The sequence below is a fragment of the Macrobrachium nipponense genome, chromosome 21 (assembly GCF_015104395.2).
Source record: "Macrobrachium nipponense isolate FS-2020 chromosome 21, ASM1510439v2, whole genome shotgun sequence".
NCBI lineage: Eukaryota > Metazoa > Arthropoda > Malacostraca > Decapoda > Palaemonidae > Macrobrachium > Macrobrachium nipponense.
Genome location: NC_087212.1, coordinates 18,020,144 through 18,028,608, shown reverse-complemented (window position 1 = coordinate 18,028,608; position 8,465 = coordinate 18,020,144).

Below are 8,465 nucleotides of genomic sequence, written 5' to 3'. Positions count from 1 at the left end.
TATATATATATATATATCATAACATAAAATAATAATATATATATTATAAATATATTATAATATATAATAATAATATATATATATATAATATATATAATATATATTACGTATATTATATATATATCTATATATATATATTATATCTATATATTATATATATCTATTATATATCATATATATATATATATATATATATATATATATATATATATATATATATATACATATATCCTATTATATGTCTCTATATTAACAAACTTACTATCCGACTTACAACTGCTCGACATACGACCATTCGTACTTACAACCTTACTTCAGACAGTTGACCATTGAGTTACTTGGCCACTGCGCCATCTCATGAGAACTCTCATCACTCAGGCATGAGAACTCTCATCACTCAGGCAGCATCAGTTTGAGTTACCCTGCCCTATCTGCAGCATCATTTGGTATTAACTGTACTGTAGACTGAATTGCAAACCAATTTACGTAAGAATCAACTTCTGACATGCATGCAAGAACCTAACCCCATTGTAACTCAATGCCTGATTGTAAGTAATATATACAATTACATAAATGATTAAAATGTATTAGTAGAAGTACATTATGGTAAAAAGATTGAAATAATGATTGTACATTACATTACAGTACTAAGTAGGCACTTTTATATAGCAAAGGTTTGATAGTATACCCTACCCAGTATGTTGGCACTTTCTAAGGTTCGACTTACATCCATTTTCTGACTTACAACCAGTGGGTCGGAACCAAACTTGGTTGTAAGTAGGATAGTACTTGTATATATATATATATATATATATATATAGATATATTATATATAGTTATATATGATATATATATAAAATAGATATATATATATATATGAGATATATTATATATAGATATAAAATATAGGTATTTTATATATATATATAGTCTATTTATATATCTATATACATATATATATATTTATAGATATATATTTTTATATATGTATTATGTATATATGTATATATAAATATTATATATATATATAGATATATATATATATATATATATAATATATGATATATTTATATATATATATATTATAATATATATACATATATATATATATATATATACATATATATATATATATATATATATATATATATATATATAGGTATATATTACTTTACACGCCACTGCCGAGGGACAGGATTTTATATTTTTTATATGATGATTCCCTGAAAGAGAATATTATATTATATTTATGTATACTATATATATATTATATATATATATATATATAATATAAATAAATTATATATATATGCATATATATATATATTATATATATATATATACAGTTTGGGCAAAAATGATTGACGCCGTCAATTATTTTTGCCAAAAAGGGCAGCAACTTCTCGACTCCAGTATTGGCCGAATTAAATGTCGTAAACATATGTCGGCAATCACGTACCTTCATTTTCCCTCTCACAAACACCGTCCCCCCCCCCTACCCTTGATGTTGCGTGGGTGAGAGGCCTCTGTTGCCTAGTAAAATTACTTTGTGAAATGAAACCTGTTTCCACGCAAAGTTACCTGTGGTTTTTGCAGTGTAGTGCTGGATTATGCGGGTAATAAGCACATTACTGAAACACAGGTTGCTCAGGTAGTTGCTTTGTTTATACAAGCATAAAGTGTCAACCTCCGAAAATGCTGCTAGTGTCGGTGTGACAGTCAGAACTGCCCAGCACTGGATTAAAAAGTTCAAGGATGGGGGCGAGAGGGCCCAACCCAAGGTGGAACATCGACAGGGAGAAAGAGGAAACTAACCAACAGAGACCTCGGTTTCTTCGAATTGCTATTGAGAAGAATCCAAGAGCTTCCTCTAAACAGCTGAAGGAGACAAAACAGGAAAATCTTCAGTCATATCTGTGCCAAAACCCTAAGAAAGTACATGAAGGACGGCTTAGGTTACCGTTGTCTTGCTGCCAAGAAAAAAACCGCTCCTGACGAGGCGTCGCATTAGGAATCGCCTATCATACGCTAGGCGTATGTTGAAGAATTTAACCCTCCAGCACTTTAAAAGGATCCTTTATAGTGACGAAGTCACATTCAGTGTCTCCTCAGGCTCCTTCAAGGATGGTTTACCGATCCCGTAGTAGTGACCCTTACCGGGAGAAGTACGTGAATACGACCACGAAACACCCTGATTCTTTGATGTTCTGGGTTGCTTTTTCATACCACGGCAAAGGGGCGTTGGTAAAACTGCCAAGAATGTTACTATGAACCAGTACAACTACTCTGAACTGAACCAGTACAACTACCCTGAGCTGTTAATGGAATATTTTGGTACTGTCAATGGTCAAATGTAATGCAAAGGTGTTCATGCAGGACGGTGCTCCTTGTCATAGGCAAAAACTGTCACAGATCTCCTTAAATTCTGTAAAATCCCCTTTTCTTGGTGACTGGCCTGGCAATAGCCCCGATCTCAATCCCATTGAGAATTGTGGGGCATTATCAAAGCACAATTAAGGGACCGCGACACCTCGTCTGAAAACTAGAGAGAGAGGTCAGAGACATTTGGGAGAACTTCCCGAAACCATCCTTGGAAACTTAGCCAAGAGTGTTCCAGGACGACTTCAAGCAGTTAAAAAGAAGCGTGGGGGTCGCACCAAGTATTAGAACCCTTAAAAACATCAATCAAGCAATCACAGCATCGTAATGAATAAGTATTCCGAGGTATTGCGTGCATGCAGTAGGATCTATAGAACGCGTCAATCATTTTTACCCCAAACTGTATATATATATATATAATATATATATAATAGTATATATATATAATATATAAAATATATATAGTATATATATATATATATATTGTTACGAAGTGTCAAGTATCTGGTTACTACACTTACCATTCATTTATTGTTACCTCACAAAAGCCAGACACCTGAACCATCACAGGTATTAAACGACTGAATACTCTAAAGGCAACAGTGATCCCTTAACAACTTACCAGTATTGCAGAAAATCAGACTAAGTTTCTTATAACCAAACAGGTGTGAGGTAATCTCGTAAGTAATTAAATTAATCAAGGGCATCACTCCATCAACAACTTTAAAAGTCTAAGTATTTCCCTGATTTCAGAAGTCTAAGTACTTCCCTGGTTCTAAGTCACTTCAAGTAAATTGAAGGAAAGCCGATCAATTACCACTTTGTTTCTACCTATTATAATCATAATTAAATGCAAATATACTGGTTAGAAATGAAATACTTATAAAAATTTAAATACAAAGATTTATTATTAAATTCAAAGTTAATTCACAATATCAGGGAAAATTACTGTTACCTGAAAACAAAGTAAAGTTTAATTAATTCTTGAATTAAATTAAGTAAAATTAAATCAAAATTAATTTATCACAAAATTCAAGAAAATTAATTCAATTGAAATTCAAAAGTGTTAGGCAATAATTGAAAATTAGAAATTAATTCACAAGTGCTAAACAATAATAAAACTTGAAAAGAATTCTAAGTAAATGCAAATTAATTCACAAGTGTTAAATTTAATTAAATGTGCAATGATTAAGCAATGAAAATAACTAAGTCAATTAAATTGTGAATGCAAATAAAAATATAAAATAAAAAGGCACACTTCAATAAGAAAATGAACAAGTGCACAAACAATGGAACAAACACAAAACACAAAAATTTGCAATGTGTAAAAGTGTAAATCTTTTTCACTCAAAACATTGTAACCATCAGTTTTTACCATACCTTCGTAACCATCTGTTATTAGTTACTATAGTCGATTCATTTAAGGTAGATTCTTGCGCCTACGAGACGTTTGTTTGGCGGCCTCTGATTGGCTGGTGCCGGGAGGTAGGCCGCTCGCTCAGTCTCATTATTTTCTACTATGGCTTAGAAAACTAGAAAAGTTATGTTTATATTTCTTCAATCAACTCGCGCTTTCCTCAAGATAGGAAAATTTTTGTCATACCATAGGATTCGTTATTAATTGTACAACTAAGTCATCTTTTCCTGAAATCAATAAGATAAAACACAAAGGAATTACAATGAGTAAAAGTGAAAAGAGAAGCATTTAATTCTTTATACCGGTTTTTATTTATCATCTTTATTGTGTTAATGATGCAAAATCATTAACACAATTAAGATAAAATAAAACTTGTATTTTCATACAACAAATTCACCCTGAATATGCTGGTGCTTTCAGATTTTGGATGCGTGTAAAATGTGAGGAGAAAATTAAGAATATGTCTTATTATGTTACATTAGTAAATGATTCAAGTTTGACGGTATTGCTAAGAGAATGAGATCTGCAAGGCGTCGTCTTTGCGTTTGTCGCCTCAGCGAGAGATTTGAGTTGCCAATTAGCGATATAAAAGGTTGCAGTTTCGACAATATTTGCCATGTTATATTATTACATTTTCTGAAAATAAATACTCAGAATTTCCATTATAACTGTCGAACATTTTAAATCCAATATCATATAGTATGTCTGGGCATATCTGATAAGGAAAAAAATAATAATAATCAGATGGATGCATCTGGTATCGTTAGCTCAGACCCTTGCGGGCTGCAGGGAATTCAATCCAGCAAAGAAGTTGAACTCTGTGGAAAGACGACTTCACACTCTTCAACTCAGCCTAAACTTTAATCAGGTTGTTTCAAGATATTGTTTCTAAATTTATTTTATGAATATATTTTCAAATGAAAGAGACATCAGAGACTTATTTGAGTGATATGAAATAATCTCAGTGAAGTAATAAACAACAAATAATTAAGAAAGATTGACTTCCTATCAGGCCGAGTCAAGTACGGCTGCAACATAATAAGACATATTCTTCATTTTCTCTTCACATATTACACGCATCGAAAATCTGAAAGCACCAGCGTATTCAGGGTGATTTTATTGTATGAAAATACAAGTTTTAATTCATCTTGATCGTATGACTTATTAAAAATCCGATGATAAATAAAAACAGGTGTACAGATTGAAACTTTTTCTCTTCACTTTTACTCGTTGTAATTCCTTTGTGTTTTATCTAATTGGTTTCAGGAAAAGATTATTTAGTAGTACAATTAATACCGAATCCTTTGGTATGACCAAAACTTTATTATCTTTTGGAAAACGTGAGATAACTGAAGAAATATAAACATACTGCATGATTTCTAAGTCACAGACGAAAATATGACACAATAGGCGAGCAGCCTACCTCCCGGTACCAGCCAATCAAAGGCTGCCAAACAAATGTCTCGTAGGCGCAAGAATCTACCTTAAATGAATCGACTATTAGTTAACCACTGTTCCTATCAGTTATTAGTTTCTTACCAAACCATCATAACCATTAGATATTAGTTATTAGTTGCAACTAATAAAAATATAACTCACTTTACCTTGGTATACCAACTTCTTCCTTCAAAAAAATTCACTTTCACAAAAAACCAGGCGCCGTTACGAAACAATGTTTGTTCAGATTCCACAAAAACACTAAATAACACTAAATAAACTCTAAGAAATATCAAATATGAAATCCTCAAGTTACGAGTGACCAGTTTATAGTACGAAATCGTTACGTTACTTTAAGATCAAAAGTGCTATGAGAGAGAGAGAGAGAGAGAGAGAATGTCTGAACGCCTCGCGGTTCTAAGATATAATGAATCTCTCTTCCTTACGGAAATTGGACGGGGCAGATGACACAAAACTCTTTGAGACAATAACTTCCAGTAGCTCCGAAATCTTATGCAACTTTTATACAAAATGTGTAACCTGCATGTGGCTTTGACAAAGACATACACGTATGAGACCAGTCTGTTAAAAAAAAAAGACACGTACTCTACTCGATCGACACGAAGGAGAAGGCTTTATCACACATGATGACAGATTCCCAAAACATAAATGAAGTCTGGAGCTTGCTTATCAAACGTGTTGACAGATTAGGAAAGCAAACGGATCTCGGAGACCCTCTAATCTCAAAGTGTTGACATAATAGGGAAACAGTTGTAGTTTCGAACGGACAAAGAAAATCTCTCTGTTTTTACATTCTGCGTTATATATATATTCTTTTACAACATGTTATGTGAAATCTGAACACACATTTTAAACATCCTATCTCTAAGCTATCTAGGAATCTAAAAAAATGTTGTACAATTCTACATAACATATCAAAGAGGGGAAATATGCATTTTGAAAGTAGCAATATATAACAATAATATATATATATATATATATATATATATATATATATATATATATATATATATATATATATATATATATATATATATATATCATATATATATATATATATATATATACATACATATATATATATATATATACTATATATATATATATATATATATATATACTATATATATATATATATATATATATATATATATATATATATATATATATATATATACATATATATATATATATATATATATATATATATATATATATATATATATATACATATATATATATATATATATATATATATATATATATATATATATATATATATATATATATATATATATATATATATATACACACATACATACATACATATATATATATATATATATATATATATATATATATATATATATATATATATATATATATATATATATATATATATATATATATATATATATATATATATATATATATATATATATATATATATATATATATATATATATATATATATATATATATATATATATATATATATATATATATATATATATCATATATATATATATATATATATATATATATATATATATATATATATATATATATATATATATATATATATATATATATATATATATACATATATATATATATATATATATATATATATATATATATCATCTATTATCTATATATACATATCATACTATATATATATATATATATATATATATATCTATATATATATATATATATATATATATATATATATATATATATATATATATATATATATATATATATATATATATATATATATATATATATATACACTTCCATACACACTGTCGAGAGACAGGATTTTATATTTTTTATATGTTGATTCCTTGAAGGAGAATTATTGATGGAGACATAAATATAGACTGTCCTCCAAAGTACCATAGAAAACGGGGTATATGCACTATCTATTTTTTGAGCTTGTCATTTTCTTTTATCGTGGTTATCATGTTCCAATTCGTGCCTCGGAGTCTTTTAAAGGAAATTTCAACCGTTGGCTGTCCATAGTAGGAACTTTTTTTTTTTTTTTTTTTTTCGACGACAAAGGTTGTGATTAATTTTACAGGAAACGATGGATGAAAAGAACTTCCCAGCTAGGCAGCTGTTATTGTTGACAGTGCATTATAAATCGATATATAATGGGTGGCTTGCTTGATGTTGCTATGGTCTACAATTAACAGTTAAGTATTTTGTTTCTGCAGGGCTGGGCCCTTTCCCTGTAAAGTGTGGTTCCAGAAGGTGCACAAAAACCATCATTGGTATAGATTGCTAGGCCCATGCCCTACCAACACTGGTATTCAAGTCAGGCCCGTCATTTGGGGTGGAGGCTGGAGGGCATTGGCCCCCCCCTCAAGACACTGATGGGCCCAAGGCTTGTTTTACTCCCACCCCCCCACCGCCCCTGTAGCCTTTGAAATAATAATAATAACAACAGTAAAATTCACTCCAAGATGAATTCTATATGGCTTCAAAATGCCCCAGAATACCCACACATTTCAAAAAATTTCTCCCGGGGGATGGCTACCAGAGCCTCCCCATACCCCCAACTAATATGGCTAGCTTCGCTCGTCCACCCCACCCATACCATAAGTTCCAAACCTTTGGCCCTCCCCCCCACACCCACGAAAAATCTGAGATGACGCCTCTGGTTCAAGAGGTTTTTGCTGAAGGCAACTGCCAAATTTTGGTGGTCATTGAGCCAAGGACATAACTACTACTGATAGAACGACTAACCTAACGAGAGTGTTACCGCCGGTGATGTACCTAAATACTGTTTCGGTGTAGCGAGTCTGAAATTTAAGAATTTTATGAGTGACAATTACGCTAGGCTGTGTGAAAGGATGGGTCAGTGTTTTGAAATAATTGGACATCTGGAAAGATAGGAAGACGATAGGTTGAGGAAAAGACTGGCAAATTCGGAAGTCTTAAGAGGGGGGAGGGGAGGAGACTGACAGTTCTGAATAGATGTTGTGCATTAGGTATTGGACAGGAAGGGCCTGTATATCCTGGGAGTTCGAGTGCTTGCGAGATAATAGGTCAATTAGGCTAATGGTGATGCGTTTGTATAGGGTTTCGATGCAATCCTAATGAGTCTTGTGTGTGAGATGTGTGAGGCGGCTCATTTGTGGAAGTTTTCTGCAAAAGGGCTTGTTCACAATTCTCTGGGTTAATTTTGGAATAGTAATGAATG